Source organism: Coloeus monedula (assembly GCF_965178545.1).
Source record: "Coloeus monedula genome assembly, chromosome: 1".
Classification (NCBI taxonomy): Eukaryota; Metazoa; Chordata; class Aves; order Passeriformes; family Corvidae; genus Coloeus; species Coloeus monedula.
This window is the reverse complement of record NC_138781.1, coordinates 141,344,394-141,367,393: the sequence shown is the minus strand read 5'-3', so window position 1 is coordinate 141,367,393 and position 23,000 is coordinate 141,344,394. Positions and strand designations below refer to the sequence as shown.

The following is a 23,000-nucleotide window of genomic DNA, read 5'->3' as shown; positions in this document are numbered from 1 at the left end:
CCCTGAAATCTGTAAGAGTATTTGTCCCTTGTGGACGCTTTGAGGAAGCTCAGGTACTTCTTTCAGCAGAACTCTTAACAGTGAAATTTACTGTCTATCACTTGCAGGGATTGTTATAAAAAGGCTTTACCTTATTACTTCCTAAAATGATTTTGAGAATAAAGTAGTAATGAGGACATTAATGGTAGTTCCCTGTATTGCTTTCTTGTGTAATTTTTGTCACCAGTTTCCTGATTTCTTAAAGCTCAGCTGCTGGAACCACCACATAATAACACTTTTAATGTTTTAGCTGTTTTTCCAGTCTTTATAGCTGCAGGCAAAAGTTGGAGAAAATGGACATTTTGAATGTTTCAACACCAGAAATTAAACAAAAGCACTGGAAATTATTATTCCATTAGAATCCAGTGGTTTTAAGTTTTACTTGCAATTGGCTCATGATTTTTGACTCAATGTGGTTGTCAAACTTTTACCTGACATCCAACCCCAAAGGGAACATATTTAAAGGTGCTGGTTTAGAGTTTTCAATGTTTGCTAAAACAATGTGTCTCATTTAGGTGTTCATGTGAAAACTCTAATGTATTTCTGTATGAAAACATTTGGTTTTCATGGTATTTACGTAAAACCTAGTCAGCAGCAAAAAATTAAGTGTTATTAGTGAAGGAACACTTCAGTGCAGTATCTGGCATGCTAATTTGAGAAGATTAGAAATTCGTTTTCTCTATTAAGCTCTAAAAAATGAGCTAATGCAATGCATTGTGACTGAACAAAATAATAGCTGGTAATTTACTTCCTTGGTTCCTGTCAGCAGTTTCATTTGTCTTGAATAGGTATAATTGTGCGTCCAAAAAGAGATTGCACTAAACCCGGTTTTGATATAGTCAGACTTTCCAAATCCTGTATTAAGCACAGCAATTTCCTGCTTCAGATAAAAATACTTCAGTCTTCAGTTATATTTACGTTCCGCTAGTAAAAAGTAGCTTTCTTTTAAATGTGCTACTTGTGGTCTTCAAAGCTGAGTTGATTGAAGTTGTCCTATTACAGTAGTGGTCATGTGAATATGGTGTTCAGCTGAGCCAAAGTGAAAATCAAAAGAGCTCATTCTAAGGGCTGTTGAAAGGTAGTGATGTCAGTGTGCTACCTCAGGTATGAGATTTGGAAAGCAAGCACTTGCTGATTGTTTAACAGTCATGAGTTATCACAAGGGTCAAGTGTGGGAGGTTTCAAGCCTAAGCCATTTTACAGAAAATGAAGTGATAATAGTTACTGCCATTAGCCATATGAGTCAGTAGTAACTCAGAGAAACATTGTTTATGCTTGGCAGAAGTTAGTACTAAACAAGCTCCATAATCTCATCTTTGCTAGCAAACACATTTTTACATTAAAAATGAGCTAAAATGTACTTATGGTGATCTTACACTTCTGAAGATAAATGTAAGAGGTACTTCGCCTAGTTTGGAAGTTTTGGAGTGTTTTTCTGCCAAAGTTATAAACATAGTGATAATAAAAATCAGATCTAGATCTTCCTTGCTTTAGGCTTCATACAGTGTTTATTACACTCTAGCTTTATTTGAAGGAAAAATACCATGAAATTGAGTATCTAATTATGTATATAATATTAAAATGTAGAAACATTTTTGTCTGAGTTACTGTACCTCAAGAGCCAACATTTATTATTCTGTTTTTATTTTTCTACCACGCAACACATTTAGCTAAGATATGGGAACTTAGATTTTGTTTGTGCTTAGATTTCTTCTGATTAAGTTTGGTATATATCATGTTTTTCACTTTTACCTAAAGCTTACTGTGTCATCCCTGAAAGCTAACATCCCCACATTAGTGAGACTGGGACAATAGTGATCTGTTGAGACATAATATTAATACTAAAATGTATGTGTACATACACAGAACTAGAAGTGTTTGTGGGCTTCCAGGCTCACTGGTATTTCCTAACTCCAGAAGATGCTTGCAGCTAGAATAATTTTAATCTTTCGCTATTGATGCTTCTTTTAATACACAGCTGCTGTTGTTCAGGCTTTCAAAAATTTGTTCCATAACAGTTTTGCTATTATCATGCCTACAGAGCATGCTGAGCACTTTTGAACATTTGCTACTGAAGAGTACTCTTTCAGAGGGATGAGTGAGTTCAAAGTTTCCTTCCTTCCATTACAAAAATGCCTTACTGACTTCTAGTTGGACTTGCTGTTCTAAATCCCTCAGGGCCTTGTGAAGATGTAAAGTTAGTCTTTTCTGCCCAAAGTAATGGTATTGCAGAGCTTGCTGGGGGATTTTCATAGCCTTGCACTTCTTCACACTAAAATTCACCATTTTAAAATGCTAGATTACAAATAGTCCCATAAAATAATATTCTCTTGTTTTTCTCAGAAGCAGCGTCCTAATTTATGAAATACTTCTGACTATGTTGCAGTTACACATATCAGCCCAAACAAGACAAATAACTTAGTGGTCAGATGTGCTGAACGCTCCACAAGGAGCCCCCCCAACCCCCGACTGGTTTAGAAATGGGAGTTCGAAACAGTTTGGCAATAAAAATGTTTTCGTACTATTCTTGGAATTGCCTGGTGTCAGTGGAAATATACACAATTTATTTTCAAATATTGAATACCCTATTTTTGCAAGGCTAAAATCAAGGAATGGAACAGAAGGATAGAGATTTTTGTGTTGTAGATACCTGTGAATTACATATTAGTTTGGAATAATGGTAGCACAGCATGTCCTTGAATACAGTCTGGATATTAACCCACAGCCCTAGAATCCTAACCATGACCTCAAGCATATTTAGCTTTCTATAGCATTGCAAAAATTCTTGACCATAATTTAATTTGTCTTACCATTAAAAAGGGATGTAAAATCTCTCAAAATCATGCCATAAGAACAAACTTTCTTTCAGGATTTTGGAGCTTCCAGTAGTGGCTAAAAGTAGGAATTGCAGAAGCATATGAAAACATTCAAATTGTGGTTAATGGATTGTGTTTTGTTTTGTATGCTTATATTGCTATTGTACTGTGTATAATTCTGATACTTGATATGCAGCTATTTTTCTAAATGTCAAGATGGGGCTACTAAATAACCCTAGAACTCCATTTCTTGGTTACTATAATAAATGATTTTCAATGGAATAATGCAGTTTGGAGAGGAGACATAGCTGTAGCTCACAGTGTGCATTTTTGTTGGGACATTTCTACTTCTGGGTATTTTTTTTTTTTTAGCTCTCTAACATAACCACAAAAAAATTTGATATGTTTTCTTAAGTGCCTTGAGGAAAAAGAAAATTCATAGTATTTCATAATATTCTGTTCAAATCATGCATAATTTTTCAGTCCTGTACTAAGATTTGATATTCTTGTTTGATGGAGTGACTTTCCACTCTGGATGCTTGTACAAAGATAGATCCATTCTTGTACAGGTGCTGGCACAGTGCAAATGGAAAATTACGATTTCAAGCATTCATGGAATTGTTGTAGTTTCATCAAAACCTCTGCTTTTGAAGTTGCTGAGTTTAGCAGACATGCATAATGATGTGAGTTTTCTGCCCTCCATAAAACTATTACAATATTTAAGTTTAAAAGCATTAATTAAATTATTAATTAAATTATAATTAAATTATTAATTACCTCATTTGGTGGGTGATTACAAAAAGCATCACTTAACATAAATTCACCAAAATGTCCACATGTCATTCCTTCTGTTATGGCTTTGGCTGTGTCTAATAACTACCAGGCTTCTAACACTTTGCAAAACTATTTCTAGACACCTCTGGTTCCCCTGAGTGCTTTCTTCTTGCTTCAGTTTTTGACTCATTTCTCCCTGTTTAGCTATATTCCTCCCCACTTCCCTGGTTTACTTCTGCTTCCTATGATTGTACTTTATTTTTCTTCAGTAAACAAAGGTTTCCACTCTTTATGTCTTTTCTATTTACTCATTAATGCTATAATTCACTCTTTCAATTTTGCAAACTATCTCTCAATCTGTGTAAAATAAGTTAATTGATATAATTAATCTAAACTGATAATTTTTATCAGTCTGCCTGACAATTTTGATGTTTGGTAATGATACCATTTTGTATTTAACAGGTAATCTAAGTGAATGGGATATATTTATCTAATCTTTAAATAAGAAATCTCAATGTATTTATGTATTTGAGCCAGCAATGTCCCATTACAGCCTAGAAGGTTAATGGTGTCCTATGCTACATTAGGAGAAGTGTTGCCAGTGGGTTGAGGGAGATCCTTCCCCTCTCCTCGGCACTGGTGAGGCCACAGCTGGAGTATTGGGTCCACTTCTGGGCTCCCCAGTACAAGAGAGACATGGACATACTGGAGAGAGTTCAGTGAAGGGTTCAGTGAAGATGATTAAAGGGATTGGAGCATCTCTGCTGTGAGGAAAAGCTGAGAGAGAGAAGCAAAGCTGTTCAGCCTGGAGAGAAGGCTTGGGGGATCTTACTGTGTTTAAATACCTGAAGAGAGAGTGGAAACAAGGCAATGGGCAGGAACTGAAACACAAAAGGTTCCTTCTGAATATCAGGAAACACTTTTTCACTGTGAGGCAACCAAGTGTTGGCACAGGTTGCTCAAAGAAGTTGCAGAGCCTTCCATCTTGGAGATGTTCCAAAGCCACCTGAACATAGTCTGGGGCTAATGGCTCTGCAAGGTCCTGCTTGAGCAGGTGATGTTGGACCAGATGACCTCTCTTTTTAATCTCAAAGTCCTCTCTAACTCCAACCATTCTCTCATATGCATAGTTTGATTTCAAATTTGAAGTGGTGGTAAATTAATCAAAATTGTTATAATAGCTGTCTTAAAATGCCAGCATGTTGCCAGAGGTAAAAAGTTCATGGCTTTTTTATTAATTATATGGTTCTCCATTATTAATAAAAAAAAGTGATGTAATATGTGCTTTGGTGCTATGTAATTTAGAGCACCTCACATTTTAGTCCAGGTGTGGACACTGCTTTACCAGGAAAGGGCAATTTATATGACTAGATGGCTGATAGTAAGCTATACACCTCACTGGAACATTGAGCATGATTGTAGAGAAAATTTCTGAAACTTGTGGAGCACTATGGGAAAAAAAATAATGAGAACTCATATGAAACATGTAATGCCAGAAAAATATCTGCAGTTTACTTGATGTAGCTGAAAGTAGAATGTAGTTCTTTGCTATACTGTGGATGCTCTTCTCTTACAACTGAGACATTAGCACCATTTGTGTCTCTTTTTTACTATGCTAAAATAATTCCCCTATTTTATAGTTACTCTATCTCTGTCTCTCTGCTACAATAATAATTAAAATCAATATAATAAGTGGCTAGAACCTGAAAAGATTCTGTCTGCCTTGAAATGTCAATCTAGAAGCCTGAAATCCCTTAGCCACTTGGACTTTGATTCTGAGTCAACCTACATCTTAATCTTCTCAAAATAACATTTACAACTGAACATTTGCAGTTTTGGTGGTTGAGGCAGGGGGCACTGTGCTTAAAAATCTCTTTTATAATGGTTATTAAAGCCACCAACATCTTCTGCGTATAGTTTCTTACTTCAAAAAGCCCAGAGGATTTGGCTGCATTGTAGTCCACTGCACATCTGCAACAAACTGTTGCCATTTGCATTAGCACAATAGTTGGCTGAATAAGCTTGCCTCAGCACAGAATATTAACAGATGCTTTTCTCTTTTCTGACCCCATTTAATCACAGTGAAATTAATTTTCTGTTTTCTTTACCAAGGGTGATAGAAGTCTTGCTTCAGTGTGTTGTCTGATATAGTCAGCTTATAACAGAAGTCTTAACCAGTCATTTTATCAGAAATTATTGTCTCCTCATGCTTTCATGTTTTGTAACTACCATCCTGGGCCAGTCTTTCCAAACTATGGTGCTTGGAAGCCATATGCAAAAATATGGAATTATTTTTTATAGTCATAAACCTCAGATAACCAAAATACAGGCACTATGTGCCTGATTTGTAAGGTATTTAAATTAGAGATAGAGTGATGCACACATTTTTGTATGAGACGTTATGGAGCTGCATGTTTTAAGTGGTAGCATTTTGATGGCTACATGGTGCTATAGGTTGGCATTGCAAAAGAAGTAGATTCATGGCCTATCATGTCAGGAATGGAGCTGGCTTTATGGGCATAAGATAATAAATATCCTGATTTTAGAATGAAAACACTGTTATGGTGAGCTGTACCTGCACCCTTTCTTTTACTCTCTATTAGTCTAATCTCAGTCTTAGTCTAATACAGCAGTTCATACTCTCCTTTATTGTTTCTAGTCTCTCATGTCTCAGGCAGTACCTGTGAGACTTGCAGGTTCAATGCTTTTTTGATAAGCCTGGATTTCATACATTTTCAGTTTCGTGCCAAGTCAGCTGTCCCTTTTGTGCAAAAAAGTTAGTTGTGGTCTATTAGCAGCTGAAAAATTATGAGCCAGATTGTTGTAGTTACATGGTCCTGACCAGATTTGTAGAATTAACATCATGAAGTGGCAAAGAAGTTCCTGAGTGGTGGAAGGTCAGGCTGAGGCTTTCACTTAGAAGGGTTCTATCAGGACAAATGTTTTCCAGCAGAAACCTGTTTCCAAGCCCTTCTACAGTAAGTGTCTCCATATGGCTGTGCCAGGCCTCATGTGTGTTAGAGAAGCTTCTTGTGAAAGGGAGTACTTATCTTTGTCCTACTTTAATACTATTACTGACATGTTAGTGTTGGGCTACTGCTGCAGTAGTGGTTTTGGTGGATCCTTGGTTGACCCAGAGCAGCCACTTTCATGTTTTTGTATTCTGATGCCACCAGCTGACTCTTGCAGCCCATAACATTATGCACATAGGCTTTTAAGGATTTGTGAAATTTGAGTTTCCGTGATTGTTCAAGACTTATGGCCAGCATGGAATGAGCAAAATTCTGCTAGTGATAGTAACTTATATCTGTTGTGTTGTTTGAAAGCTCAGTTATGTTTCCAAGTAGTAATTCTTGCGCACAAGAAGAGAATAAATCAGTTCTTCAAAGATGACCAAAATTTCATTGCCAGATGAAATTTCAGAAGAGAATCATTTATCAAAACAATGTTTTTGAGAAATGATGAGGTCAGGCTAGTTAAGTTGTTCATTATGTAAATTGTGGATGAAATCAATCTCATCTATTATAATTTAAAAAAAGAAAACCCTGTCTTCCCACTTAGTAACATATTGTATTATTCAGTGTTAGTTTTAGCTTCTGTTCTTGGCCTATTCATAGATCTGCAGCCCATTACAGTGGCGCCTGTTAGAGCAAATACTGTGAAAGTTTTGCCAATTTTTCTATGATAAACCATGTTTTCCAGGAATTCATACTTAATCATAAAAAATCCCTCACAGTTGAGACTTGGCATGGAAAGTCTTGATTCACAATGATTTCACTTGTATGTTTATCCAGATATTAAAAAATAAATCAGTCACCTAATTTATAAAATCAGAGGTATTTCAAAATAATGTATTGTTTAAAGATCAGAGAATTGTATTTGTTGGAAACAAATAATATTATGATCACTTAATCTAAATAGACACATTTCCTGACAATGAATAATTGATTTGTTGCTCTTACCTTACTTGTTTCTCTTAAATGTTTCTGTGTGTTTTGTTGGAAAGATTCATAGTTTAAAATGGCCACATTTTTTCAGTATTCTAGAAATATTCAAATGTCTAAGATATTTTCCTTTGAAAAGCTAACTGTGTATCAATGAAAATTCAAATATATAAATAACTCTGTAACTTGTGGTATGATGTTGATATTACATCCTGATGTGCATTTTAAAACTTATTTTTACTAGATGTCATGCTTATATTACTGGTGGCAGGATTTTTCCATTTAGTTAATTACATATGAGTAAGATTAATGCAAGTTGTGAATTATTTATCATGGAGATATGAGAGTCAATCTGCTTTGTTACTCTTACCTGGGATGTTTCCATAGTTTTGATAGAGACAGGCTTTAACACTGGCAATTTCTAACTAATAATCCATATAATTGTGAAGATTTAAATTGCCTTCAATTGACAGACAAACCAGTGAGAAATGCTTACTCTGTGGTACAAACATTTCTTTTCAACTGGGTATTAGTGCTTTACGTTTCCTGTTGAAATCAGGTTTGAGGAAAGAGCTATTACCTAAAGTTTATTTACACAGAAATGAGCAACAACAGAAATCACATGTTCAAAGCTTGTATATGTGGAAAGAAGTTTCAAGAAGAATAACAAGATAGTGTTGGGGAATAAAGAATTATTTGGATACACAAAAGGAAACTGGAAGATATGCATAACTGGAGGGACAATAAATTCAGACAGGATTTTGAAAGGAATCTTATGAAGTTGGTAAAAGAGAAAAAGAAAATGCTTCCAGTCAGAGTTACAGAGAAGGAAACTGGCTGTAATAGGGGTTTAATTGTCCCAGTAGAGAAAATAAACAATTGAGAGGATACTTGTAGCTAATTAGATAAGTATGTCACACCCTAAATGATCCAGTTGTCATCCACTATTAATCTTACAGGACAGTTTAAATCAACATATGGAATAGATTGTGATAAATGTGCTGGCCAAGAAATGAGTATTTGCTAACATGATGAAATAATTAGCGTTTGGTAGAGATCAGCCATACCTCAATGTGAGAAGCTGATAATCACTTAGCTGATCTTGGTCCAAATTGATAGTTCCTTCCCGCACACAAAACAGTATCAGCCAGTCCAAGTATGCAGCCAAAGTCATACATTTGTGTTAATTTTCTTCCTAGTAGCTGGTACAGTGCTTGGATTTAGGATGAGAATAATGTTAATAACACACTTATGTGTTGTTTGTTGCTGCACAGTGCTTACACTAAGGCAAGGATGTCTCAGCTTCTCATGCTTCCCTGCCAGCCAGGACAGCTGACCCCATCTGAACAACAGGATACTCCAGACCATATGGCATCATGCTGAACAACAAAACTGGGGGCAGTTGGCTCAGGGCTGGCAGCTGCGTCTCAGGGACTGGCTGGGCACTTGCTCTGTGCATCGTTTGTTTTCTATATTCTATCATCATCATCATTGTCATCGTCGTTGTTGTTGTTGTTACTGTTATTTCCCCTTCCTTTTCTGTCCTATGAAAATGTCTTTGTCACAACCCATGAATGTTACCTCTTTTCCAATTCTCTCCCCCCATCCCATTGAAGAGGAGTGAGTGAATGGCTGTGCAGGGTTTAGCTGCCTGTTGGGTTAAGCCACAACCTGCATGTCTGGTTTTTAGGACCATGTATTCCAGTCCAGGCGTTTTTCACTCATACATATAAATCAGAACTGTAAAATTCTTCAGCTTGAAAAACAGCTGTAAATTTGAAGTTAGTGCAGTCTAAAGGGCTCAGGTAAATGTTTCATCATCTCTTGATCTTTTGCAAAAAACATACAAGCAGTGAAGCAGCATTCTTGGAAGACAGTTGGCACAAGAAACATGCCAGGAAACTTGCTAGTGTTTTAAGACAGTGCTCAAACCTGTGCTCTGGCTCTGTTTATTTTCATATAAACATAGAATGGTTTGGATTGGGAGGGACCTTAATTATCCTCTAGTTCCAACTCTCCTGCCATGGCCAGGGATGCCACCCACCACACCAGGTTGCTGATTTTATTCATAAGTTGTAGCACTTGCAACTGGCCACCAGTTTAGCAAGGACTGTGGTTTGTGCTGCTGTACTGTATTCCAGGATGGGCTCTCTCTGACTGCCAGCCTCAATATCCACTGGTGGAAGTGCCTCTGGTGCACAAAGAATTATTAACATCAGGCATTTCTAAGCAAAAATTAAATAGATCTTGAACAGTTTCAGTCTTTAAGCTGATACTGTCACAAAATAATGAAGGCAAGATCTTGCATACATTAGAATCTCACCCAAAGTAGCCATAAGACTATGATGATGTGGAGCAGGAATAGCACATGCATTTATATTTTTCATATGGTTAATTAAACCCATAGAATCATTCTGTACATATTAGGGTTTTATTGGTATTAGAATAAAGAATTTCTTTTTTAAAAAAAATGAAACTGATAATTACTTCTCTCTGTGCTTCTAATCAACAGTCTTTGATGTACATCTGTTTTTTAAGCACATCTGTACTGTAACTTCCAGTCAGGAAAAGCCTTTTATGGCAAGTAGCCTTTAAGCTACACACTGTGTTTATTTCACATATTCCTTTTCCTTTTCTTCTTAAGAAAGTACCCACACATTTTCCGTAACTTTCAGTTGGATTTTCAGTGAATATCTACTTTAAAATGTTTTATGCAAGAAAAACTTCAGTTTTTCAATTTAGTTTGGACATGTTGTTTAAACTGATGGTAGAGGTTACAGTACTGTCTTTCTTGCAGATGTATCTCAGGATAAGAAGAGAACCTAATTTGTCCACTCCACATGTATTATTGGACACCATATTGTATTGCTTCTTATATCATGTGATGTCAAGACTGTATCCAGCTGCTGTGTATATGAGGGGGATCTGAGGGGAAAGACAGCCTGCTGTGGTGCTGAGAGCATCTACAGTGCTAGGCTGCTGTAACAGATGCTGCAGACCATTCATTGATTCACCTAGGAAATCAGTCTCTTACCTCTGGAAGGGGAAAAAAGGCATTTTTTTGTTGTGTTCTTCAGGTCAGTGCTGAATGTAAAAAATACATGCTTTTAAATACAATGCTTTTAAACACTGATGCACTTAGGGTTGAAATACATACTCATTATTTAGCATATTTAAGCATGTGAATAGCTCCTGTGGATAAATTTATTGTCATGGACTTAGTTCAGTAAAACAATTTGCAGATAAGCCTTTGTTCAATTCTGTGTGGTTGCTGTACATTGAATCAGCACTGCCCTGCTTGTAGGTGTTGCTGCAGCTGTCCAGAGGAAGGGACACAGGAGTGCACAGCTGTGCCAGAGGGACACAGGAGTGCACAGCTGTGCCAGAGGAAGGGACACGGGAGTGCACAGCTGTGCCAGAGGAAGGGACACAGGAGTGCACAGCTGTGCCAGAGGAAGGGACACGGGAGTGCACAGCTGTGCCAGAGGGACACAGGAGTGCACAGCTGTGCCAGAGGGACACGGGAGTGCACAGCTGTGCCAGAGGAAGGGACATGGGAGTGCACAGCTGTGCCGGAGGAAGGGACACAGGAGTGCACAGCTGTGCCAGAGGGACACAGGAGTGCACAGCTGTCCAGAGGGACACGGGAGTGCACAGCTGTGCCAGAGGAAGGGACATGGGAGTGCACAGCTGTGCTGGAGGAAGGGACACAGGAGTGCACAGCTGTGCCAGAGGAAGGGACACAGGAGTGCACAGCTGTCCAGAGGGACACGGGAGTGCACAGCTGTGCCGGAGGAAGGGACACAGGAGTGCACAGCTGTCCAGAGGGACACAGGAGTGCACAGCTGTCCAGAGGGACACGGGAGTGCACAGCTGTGCCGGAGGAAGGGACACAGGAGTGCACAGCTGTGCCAGAGGAAGGGACACAGGAGTGCACAGCTGTCCAGAGGGACACGGGAATGCGCAGCTGTGCTGGAGGAAGGGACACGGGAGTGCACAGCTGTGCCAGAGGAAGGGACACGGGAGTGCACAGCTGTGCCAGAGGGACACAGGAGTGCACAGCTGTGCCAGAGGGACACGGGAGTGCACAGCTGTGCCAGAGGAAGGGACATGGGAGTGCACAGCTGTGCCGGAGGAAGGGACACAGGAGTGCACAGCTGTGCCAGAGGGACACAGGAGTGCACAGCTGTCCAGAGGGACACGGGAGTGCACAGCTGTGCCAGAGGAAGGGACATGGGAGTGCACAGCTGTGCTGGAGGAAGGGACACAGGAGTGCACAGCTGTGCCAGAGGAAGGGACACAGGAGTGCACAGCTGTCCAGAGGGACACGGGAGTGCACAGCTGTGCCGGAGGAAGGGACACAGGAGTGCACAGCTGTCCAGAGGGACACAGGAGTGCACAGCTGTCCAGAGGGACACGGGAGTGCACAGCTGTGCCGGAGGAAGGGACACAGGAGTGCACAGCTGTGCCAGAGGAAGGGACACAGGAGTGCACAGCTGTCCAGAGGGACACGGGAATGCGCAGCTGTGCTGGAGGAAGGGACACGGGAGTGCACAGCTGTGCCGGAGGAAGGGACACAGGAGTGCACAGCTGTCCAGAGGGACACGGGAGTGCACAGCTGTGCTGGAGGAAGGGACACGGGAGTGCACAGCTGTCCAGAGGGACATGGGAGTGCACAGCTGTGCTGTCCAGAGGGACACAGGAGTGCACAGCTATGCCAGAGGGACACAGGAGTGCACAGCTGTGCCGGAGGGACACAGGAGTGCACAGCTGTGCTGGAGGAAGGGACACGGGAATGCACAGCTGTCCAGAGGGACACGGGAGTGCACAGCTGTCCAGAGGGACACGGGAGTGCACAGCTGTCTGGAGGAAGGGACACAGGAGTGCACAGCTGTCTGGAGAAAGGGACATAGGAGGGCACAGCTGTCTGGAGGAAGGGACACAGGAGGGCACAGCTGTGCCAAGGGAAGGGACACGGGAGGGCACAGCTATCTGGAGGAAGGGACTCGTGCGTGCACAGCTGTGCCGGCGGCTCCAGCAGCACAGGAGGAGCTGAGCCTTCTGGCAGGCATGACACTGTGCTTCTGTGGGTTGACAGTTTTAATACAGCCTCTTCTGCCTGCAGAGCTGTGACTTGTAGTTGCTGGGTTGGTGGGCACTGAGGAACAGCTTGGACAAAAACGTCCTCAGCAGCTCCAGCTGGATTCAGAAAAGGGGCATTCCCTGTAATTGTAGCAATACTGGTTTCATTCTGAAAATACACTCTGTGTTTCTAATGGCTTTTCCTAGACACACATTTCTATGGTGAAGGTAAATAACAGACTTGGGCTCTGTGGCACCCCACTGAGAAATCACATTTTGCTTATTGCAGCTTCTGATATAAAAGGTCTTACAGGCATTTGGTTAAGTCCAGCCCAGGTTGTTTTGTTTTTCTTTGTTTGGTTTTGTCATGCCATCAGAAGTGTTTGACCAAACATAATTACTTTAAAAGTAGAATCTCTTTTTGTGAGACTAAGCCTGTACATTCATACATGGAAAGTTTCTGCAAAGTTTGTTCCTTTTGGATCAATATTCGCAGCTGTAGAAATGAAGCTAAACAGAAGCATCACAGGAGTCATGCCCATATCTACCTATCATACTTGAATGTGTTCAGACTTGGAACATTTGTAGACCTATTGAATTTTCTTTATCTTTACAACATAAAATTAAAGCATTTGCTGGCTGGATATCTAGGAAAAAGTGGTGATGGCCTTAAGATGTTTCTGCAAGCATTACTATTTGTTTTAGTTATATAAACATATTTTAGAAAAAGAAATAATGTGATCGTAATGGTAAACCATACCATGGGGTAGACCCTGTGATATACTATAGAGTAGACCCAAAGAAAAATGTAGGTTACTTTGAAAAGCAAACACAATTACTTTTCATCTAGTTCAATGTAAAGTTATCCTGGAGAATCAAAGAGTTATAGAACTAGGAATACATACCTGCAGGATGAGGAATGGTGTCTAAAAAGCAGTGTTTCTTGAAAGAAATCATGTGAGTCCACTACAATATAGAGAGAAAAGTTTCAAATGCAATTCTTTTCTGTATAACTTTGGTAATAAGGAGGAAGCAAAATAAATCTATTTCAGAATTCTGACATCCAGGCTGAGACCTGTATTTTATAGAAGATATTGGGAAACTAAAGAGATAGTTCAGTTGGGAACTGTGCAGGTACAAGTAAAAAAAAAATTATACAAGGACTGCACAATAAGCTTTAAAGAAAGGTGCACAGAATCTGCCATATGTTTAACTTCTCAGGAAGATGATGAACAAATATTTGTCTACAGTCTGATCTAGGACAGAAAAGAATAATGAGAAATAATACCTGGATAATAAAATTTAAGTTAGGAATTGGACAGCAATTCTGGTAGTGGAACGATTAACTGCTGGAACAATTACCAAAATGTTGGATCCTCCATCTCCTCTTGTCTTCGGATTTAAATTGGACAAATTTCTTCAACAAGTTAGTAGCCTCAACAGCATATGAAACTAATGTTTGATTTCTCATGCTTATGTAAGAGATCTCACTAAAGGTTCCCTTGACCTCAATTCTCATTTGCAATCACTGCTTCATCTTAAGTTCTAAGCAATAAAACTTGTTTTCAATTATATTATTATAAAGTGTAGGCATTCTAAAAGTGACATACATTATCTAATTTTCCTATCTATGTATTTATTATTTAATCTACAGACTTTGAAAAGATGCTGCTTTGAAAAGGTATTAATTATTAGGGCCTCATAGGCAGTCTTGGGAAAGTAAGAAAGCTACTGCAACACATTTAGGGATAAAGCTGTGTAACGCAGGACATCCTTTAACTCCCGACTGGCCACAGATCAAAGATTGTGACTATCTCTATAGTAGTTCACTAAAGTTGCTGGGGTGTTACCTGGCCCTGCATTGAAGGGCACAGGTTGGTCCACATCCATTTTGCTCAGCTCAGAGCTCCCAAGCCAGGGACATGCCTGCAGGAGCAGCCCTGGCCTGTGCTGCCTCTCTGGGAAGGACAGGGCTGCCCCAGATCAAAGCATGACAGGCAGTTGGGGTACAGTGTCTGGAGGTGTTCTCTAACGCTGCTGAATTTAGTAATGCAGGTCTAGTGCTCCCATAGAGAAGTCTGTGGCCATAGTGTGGTAAAGGGAAGTCCTCAGAGCTAAATTTAGATCAGTGGTCTGATCGAATGTCTGAGGAGAAGGGAAAGGTGTGCACTGTATGCACCAGTGGAGTTACAGATAAACAGACACTAACCCGATCAAATTCAGGCAGGCACTGTGAATATCCTGAGCACCTTGACAAGCATAAATCCAGTGACTGTCAGTGAGCAGTGCAGGTGCAGTAGTTCACCTGGTACACTCCTCAATACATGAGAGGAATGAGGTAATAATTTTACATCCTATTAAAAATAATGCATTCATATTCACTTTCAGTTATTATTCAGAAGGAGTCTTTCTGCTGGATTGTACTTTAGTTTGTAGTCAGGTGTTTAATTTAGCCTCTTTTCTTCCTGAACATCTGTAGGATTTACTGTGCAATATTTGAAGAGAGACAGGAAGGATAATAAAAATAATTTTTTAGATGTTTCAGTTATAAAAAAAGAAGAAAATAAAATCAAAGAAAAAGATCCCAGAACAAATTTATTCCTCAGTTCTTTACCTGAATCCTTGAAGGGAACTAAAAAGGACTAACCCTTCATGACTATTCCACAGAAGAAAATATAACTCTAAAAAAAATCAGCTTCTCAGTATAATCTTTGTCTATGTAAGAAACTCTTAATTGAATAAAATGCAATTTCCAGTATGAAATTAAACCTTCGGTGTGCCACAAATAAATATTGTTTCAATAGAATTCATTTTTTATTCCCAATATGATGAGATAAAAATAAAATTAATTAAATTCACTTGGAAACAGGAAGAAAAATAAAGAACCCACTCTGAAATACTGAGCAGAGGGAGTTTAAAGTCAGATTAGTATCCAGTCAAACCTAGAGAAGTTCAATCCAATTAGAGTTTATCTATAACTGTTGCCTGTAGAGTTAGAATATATTTACATGTGCATGCATACTCTTGACAGTGTATAATTTTTCTTTTATTGTTTTGAAATTTGCTTTATATTTCTCTGTAAAAGGAAGGAAAATAAGTAAGCCCAAACCTTTCACTGTAAATATTTTGCTTGGCTCTGCTTGCAAAGTATCTGATCTGACATGGTGTTGATTAAGATAAGAATAGTGCATACCCTGCATGCAACTGATATTCATATTGTTTGAATTCTGAGCTAAATTTACATTAGACAAACATTTTGGCTGCAGTAGAGACTCGTCTGTTTTCATGCAACTGTGACTGAGAGGACAGTGGGACCCAACATTTGAGCATCTATTCTTTTCAGTTAAACATGGGTCTCCTATGACAATTTTACAGAGTTTCCATGTCCTCTTGAGTTTACTAGTTTTCTTCTTCCCCAGGGGTGCTTTCTTTTGCTTTCTTCTCTGAGTATGTGCGTGGATTTTAGTCTTTCAGTTTCTATATTCTTTCATGAATATATACTTCTACAAACAAAATATAGTGTTCCTGGAAATGTTGGAAGTGGAAGCCAGGTTTCAGTTCATGTCTCACTGCCATCTACTGTATACACTGGAAAACTGCACTGTGGGAAATGCATTGCATTTCAGTTGTGTAAGATTACTCTTTTCCCAGTTAATTTGCCCTAAAGTTGAGGAAAAAATCTACTGAACTCTCAATAGTCTATGACATGTAGATTCCATTCTTTGTGTAGGAATCAGTATTTCTTAAACAGATGACAAAATCTGATGACACTCTATATTGTCCAGAAGGAAAGAAAATCAGATTATAGTATTGCTTAGTTAGTTGGTATTCAGGCCAGATGAAAAATAGACGTGTACTTTGGGAGAAAAAGAATACCTCACTTTGCTTATTCCCGTCCTAAATAGTAATACCTTTAATTTCTAAATTTCTTTAATTTCTTAATTTCTTAAATTTCTTAAAACAAAAACCTAGCAGGATTTAGATACAGGAACTTGAGATATTTTGATATTTCTTTTAGTTGAAGAATTAGTCTATGAATCTTTTAAATTAGCTTTCGTCTCAGTAGCTGATGTCTGGTGTACACAAACACCAACTATATGCAATACTAAGTGTTGGTTGGGATAGATATTATAATTTATCCAAAGCTGTGAAATTGAAAATAAACTAGCAGGATTCTGGATGTCAGGAACTGAGTAAGATACCACTCAGATCAGCTTTGCACTGAGTGCTTTTGTAGTGATTTGTGTAGAAATTACAAGGTTTACTCAAGACAGAAGTTTTTACTGATTTCATCAGGAAAGCTGACATCAAACAGACAAGAATGTACACGAAACACCAAACTCTGTGTTTGCATAAGAGAATTCCTCTTCTTATTCTACTATTAATTTCAGCAGGCTGGGAGTAGACATTTATACCATTAGCTATTAGTATTGCACCAAAAAGCATAAAAGAAGACCACTAAGCTTGCAAACTCAGGCATTTCAAAGCTGAAGGAGTGCCTTCATATGCTTCTTATTTTTATCTGTTGTGATGATGGCTATAATTATGGTATGGGTTGTTTGTTATTTTTATTCAGTAATTGTTCTAAGACATCATTTGCTCAATATTATTTAACCCTTGCAAATGAAGAAAGAATGGTTAAATAATTCCTTACTTTCTGTGATGCCCATTGTTACCATATTTCAGTGCTTTGCAAATGTTAATTAACCCATCTTTACCCATGGGGATTTGAAATGGTATTGTGGGCAGCTGATATACTCTGCGTGATCATTCCATCCCTTCTAGTGTCTTCAGAGGCAAATTATGTTTTCACAAGACTTTTTCAAATCACATCAGAAATTCACCCAGGAAAATGAGGTTTTCTGACACTTGAGTCTTTCTGTTCCATCTCCTCAACCTTATTTCTTTTCCAGTGTCACCATCTAAGACCAAATGTCTTTCACTCCTTTTCCAAAAAGATATTTTACTTTGGCTGATTTCCTCCAAACCATATTCCTCCTAAAGCACATACTGAGCACAGCCAATTTCAGCCTTAATGTTATGGTATTAAAAAATCCAAAACTGCGAACTAGTTTAGGAAAACTGTCATTAATTTGGTACCAGGTGACCACCGGTAGAGATGCCCATGGTGAGTGGTTTGCGAAGTTGTTAAAGCTCTTTATGTTCCCTTCCTTTCGATCACTTGTCAGTGTTGGTTTGTAAATCATGCTTTAGGAAGAGGATGACTCTGTAGCAGTGAGGAATTTTTTTTTCCATTGAGTGTGTGTTTATAAGATTTCTTAAAAAATTATGCATTCCTCTAGCAGTTTCAGTATCCAGAATTTTAACTGAAAGCCCTGGGAAATAAATTATTCCTGGGGAATAATTTCTGGACTGAATTTTGTGTTTGCTTGGTTTTTGGATTTTTGCAGTCAGTGTTTATGTATAGTTTGGTGTGAGGTGCAGATGGAAAGTAAGTGATGAGTCATTTGTTGGCCTGTGCACGACCAGCGTCTTGCCAGAGGGGGCTCCTCCAGAAACTGCTGTGAGGAATGGCTGAGGGAGCCGGGGGTGTTTCCCCTGGAGAAGGGGAGGATCAGGGGAGACCTTATCACTCTCTGCGACTACATGAAAGGAGGATGCAGTGAAAGTTCTGTATATGAACATCCACTGAAGGGAAGCAGGCACTCACCTCTAAATCCCATCATTCAGTATTCATCAAAGAAGAGAAAAACGTTTTAAATAGGGAAGGGAGTATTAAGCATTCTGATAGCTCTAATATGATGATTTGTATGTGAGACTGCTGAAAATTTGGGGAGAATTACACTGTGAAATAAAACCGCAGAGGGTTGTTTTCTTTTTCCCTTTTATTAAATGTTTTAAATTTGCTGCCCTCATGTGGCTGTATACTGTATTGTCTCTGCTGAAACTCCCAGTGGATAGAATTTGTTAGGACAGCAGTACATGCAGCAGTGTTCATGCAGCAGGTGAAGGACAGTTCAGACACTGAACTGGTGCTTCCTGGCTGAGTCAAGGATCTCAAGAAATGTGGCTGGGAGTCCCTGTGAATACATTTGCTGCCTTTTAAATCTGGAGGACCAGATTTAAGACTGTCCTGGGTGTTAGGAATCTGCTGCCCAAATTCTGTCTGGAGAAAGCTGCCTTTGCAGCTGTCAGAAGGTGATAAAGGCTTCTTCTGAATCAGGTAATGTGCATCCCCAGTTGACCAGGTGGGTCTGTCCAGAAGGAATATGCAGTATTTCCAAGCATCTTTCAGCTTGGAGCATGAGACAAACCAGACAACTGAACACAAGTGCATGTGTTGTAGGAGGAACGCTGATAAAATGGTACAAAAGCAACATTAAAAAAAGAAAAAGAACCCAGCAAGATCCAACCTAAGGTTGTTTTTGGTTTTGTTTGGTTGGGTTTTTTTTTGTTTGTTTTTAGGGTTTTTTTTGTAGCTGTTACTCTTTGGTGTACAGACAATTGCTGTGTATATTAACATAAATAATTTTTTTCAAGAATTCATGTTACAATTGCATTTTAATCCATATGCTATTGTACCATCACCTATATGTTGCCATTACAAGATGTGATACAAGGTTAGTTAATGATAATATTTCACTGCATACCATATTAGTTATGTACCTACCTACCTGAATTAAATGGTCCAAACAAAAGTTTAATGGATAACACTTTAAAGATAGCACCCATTGGGATAAGTTATTTAGAAAATAAAGACTTACTCATTGGTAATTTATAAAGCAAATTGCAAAACCAATTTTTTAAAAATTGGAATAAAGAGTTTAAATTAATGGCTTTACCAATATTGCTTCTGCAAAAATAACCTGTGCAGAAATGTGAGATACAGAATGATAGATAGGGCTTTCAAGGCTTTTTTTTGGTAGATAGTTGAACACTGAATTCAGATACATTTCACATCTTTCTTGGGCCCTATACATTTCAGTGTATGCAATGACTTTACAGAGAATTAAACAAATTATGTAAACCATGTCAGAGCTGACTTTGATAACAGAAATTGAGGAGCCTGTTTTTAGACAGTCAGAGATAAAAAAATGCTTTTCAAGGACAAGCTAGTTATCTAGTTAGTATGCAAGGGAAACCACAGTCAAAATAAATATAAGAATACAGAAGCACAGAACAGTGCTCAAATATCCTGCTCTTTGCATGAATTATTTGTATTTGCTCCCCTTGCCACTATCATCAAGGTCTTAAAAAAAATAAATATAGCAAAGATTTAAGATGAGGCCTGATCTGGAGACCTATAACCCAGAAAGCAGAAACAAGGTGCATTGCCATCTGCCAAATGACATCCACTAGGAAGGATGTAATGTCACTTAAAAGATTAGGGCTGACTGGATCCTAGGAAGTTGCAATGGATTTTTTGCTTTCTTGAATACTGCTTCTGATCAGGAGGGGTTTATAAGGTAGATGGATCAGACTTAATATCTCAGATATTCATATAAACAGAGAATGGTTTGGGTTGAAAGGGACCTTAAAGATCCTCTACTTTGAAACCCCCTGCTTTGGGCAGGAACATGTTCCACTAGACCAGGTTGCTCAAAGCCTCATCCAGCCTGGCCTTGAATACTTCCAGGGATGGGGCATCCACATCTTTTCTGGGCAATCTGGTCCAGTGCTTCACCACCCTCACAATAAAGAATTTCTTCCTGTTATCTAATCTAAACCTCTTCCAGTTTAAAACTATTTCTTCCTGCCCTATCACTACATGCCCTTCCTTGTAAGAAATCCCTCTCCAGTTCTCTTGTATTGTCACCTTCTGTTCTGTACTATAATATTATAACCTGTTTTTGATAGTGATAAAATCCCTCTAAAGAGACAGAGTCCTTTTGCTCACCCTCCGCATTTGCTTCAGTGAGGAATTACCTTCTACATGCCACAGCAGGTTCTGGACTGTAATACAGTGATGCTAAAAAATCCATTCCTTTTCAACTGCACAACAGAGCCAAGCATGGCAGAGCCCTGCTGCTTCCTATGGAGAGATGAACTTGGGATCAGGGCTCTTGCTCAAAGGAGCAAGAAGTGAGCGTGGCAAGGTGTGGGGAAGGTTGTGCACACAACCTGCACATGAGGTTTCCACACCTGACCCATGGCACAGAGCAGAGGTGGATGCTGCCATCCTGGCCCCAGGGGACTCCTCCATTGGCTGTCCTTGTCCAGTTTGTCCTCCAGCTGGGGAACTGGGATAGCCTGGCTCACAGATCCTTTCAGAGGATCTACTTTGCATATCATAAACACCATGTTCTTCAAAAGACATCTAGCAAGATATTCAGTAGATACTTCTGTGTGCTTCTCCTGATAAAAAAAGCATTGTGATTGAAATCTGCATTTAATAAAAGTTGTCATGCATGGAGGCTTCAGCAACATACTTTTTTGAACTCTAGTCTTTATAATCAGTTTTTTCTTGCTAATGTCTAGTCTCTGATGTGTTCTACTAACAATATGGGAACTGATGGTTAGCCAAGAAATACCTTTTATATTCAGTTTTCTGGTTAAAATAACATTTCGAGTTTGGGATTCTTAGCATCACCAAATCATCTGGATTTTCTCTGTGTGGTTTAATATGGTCCTGAAAATAATGAAACTTAATCTGTATACAACAGGGTAATTTGAGATATAGTGAGCAGCCAAAGGGCTCCTAACAGAAGAACAAACTATCATTTTCAGTGGCTCAGGGATGCTGGCACTGCATGGTTTGCTAGTCCCACAGCACATTTAGAAGAAGGCATTTGGCCTTTGGTTTCCCTTGGAATAAAAAGCAGGCACAGAGACAATTGCTGCAGAGCAGCAGAAGCATTGTAATGTACTCATTGCACACTGACATGTAAAATAATTGAACTCTAGTCCAGTTCTTTTCTATTTTAATGATACAATATGGGGAGCGTGCTGGCAATTTGATTTGACGTTTGTGTTGCAGGAGCTACTTTCTAAGGCTTAGCTAGAGATACCAGCTGTGTTGTGTGTCGTTTTATCAGTGCAACTCAAAGTCTTCAGAGGAAAAGTAATAGAATCTTTAACTGCCTTAAACTTATAGTAAGCAATTAATGTAGTTCTCTTGAGGAGGTCATAGAGAAACTAGATGAGACACTTACTGAAGTTAATATTTCTTTTACTGGTTGGTCTATTTAGTGAAAAACCTCAGCTGGTAAGATCACTGAGCTGACTGGGTAGCAGATTTCCAATAAGGCTCCTATTGAATCTGCTGGTCTAGTGAGAATCAATTAACCAGCAGAATTGGTCACTCTTCTCATATTATTTCCCCTCATCTACTCCTCCTTAATAAGCATTTCAAAGATTTGGGTCAAAAAATTAAGAATATTGAAAGTGCAAGTTAGAATACAGTGTTGAACAGTACATCCGTGCAAGTTCTGATGCCTTGCAATATATCAACTAGTAGAAATCCGTAAAAAAAATGTATATGGAAATTTCTATAATTCAAACCACTTTACTGTAATACCACTTTGTGTCAAGTGTTCCTTCCCTCTGACCTCATTAGGCATGCCTCGTCATTAGATACACTGTTACTAAAGAGTTTTAACTTAAAAGCTGCTTTGATTAATGCTTGGTTGGACTGAGGATTTATTGTGTAGGATTAACTAGATTTAAAAATGGCAAAATGCCATAGTAACTTTAATGCCAGACTTTAATGAGAAGCAGAAGTAAACTCCAAGGACCCTTATGATTTTTAATATGGACTAAACTCATGTGCTCATTACCTTAATGTCCTGTCCTATTTTATATACAAGTACTCCAATAATTCCTAGAGAATAGTAGCCTAGAAAGTGTATTACAGATGTGTAACCTGAAGTATATGACCCTATATTTTTAATGAATCATAAATTTTGATAATTTTATAATCAGGTTTATTCAGTATTATTATCAAATAGAGAAAAACTCTTTGCACTGGTTTGGGCCTTTTTAACTAAAAAACAATATAGGAGTAAGACAAAAACAGGCTGGCAAAGATTTGTCCCAATTAATAATGTACTGACAATGTAGATGAAAAATTCATTTTCACATTTTTATGTAATCTGCTAATTGAATTTCTTTTTACTGTCTTCTTAAGTTCATTTAGTGCTCCTGAAAGTTTACAAAGTTGGTGCTTCTGAATTTAATAACCTTATTTTTTTACCATTGATCACGTATTTTAGTATATGATACTGCCAAGAAAATCCAGACCATTCTCACATCTGACAACATTTGGTCGTCTCCTTAAATCCTACTAGACTTGATAGGATTTAAGCATATACTTAAAAGGTAATGCATTGCTCAACGAGGGCCTTTGTATCTGACATTTTTTCTGTCCATACTATCTTTGCTGAGA

At 38.7% G+C, this 23,000-nt stretch overlaps 1 protein-coding gene across 3 annotated transcripts in view; it reads left to right on the top strand.

The window, feature by feature from the left end:
- RSPO2 (R-spondin 2) overlaps nt 1-23,000 on the top strand; it is a gene marked incomplete at both ends in the record, with an annotated part of 112,066 nt that overhangs the window by 88,185 nt on the left and 881 nt on the right. The window lies entirely within an intron of this gene.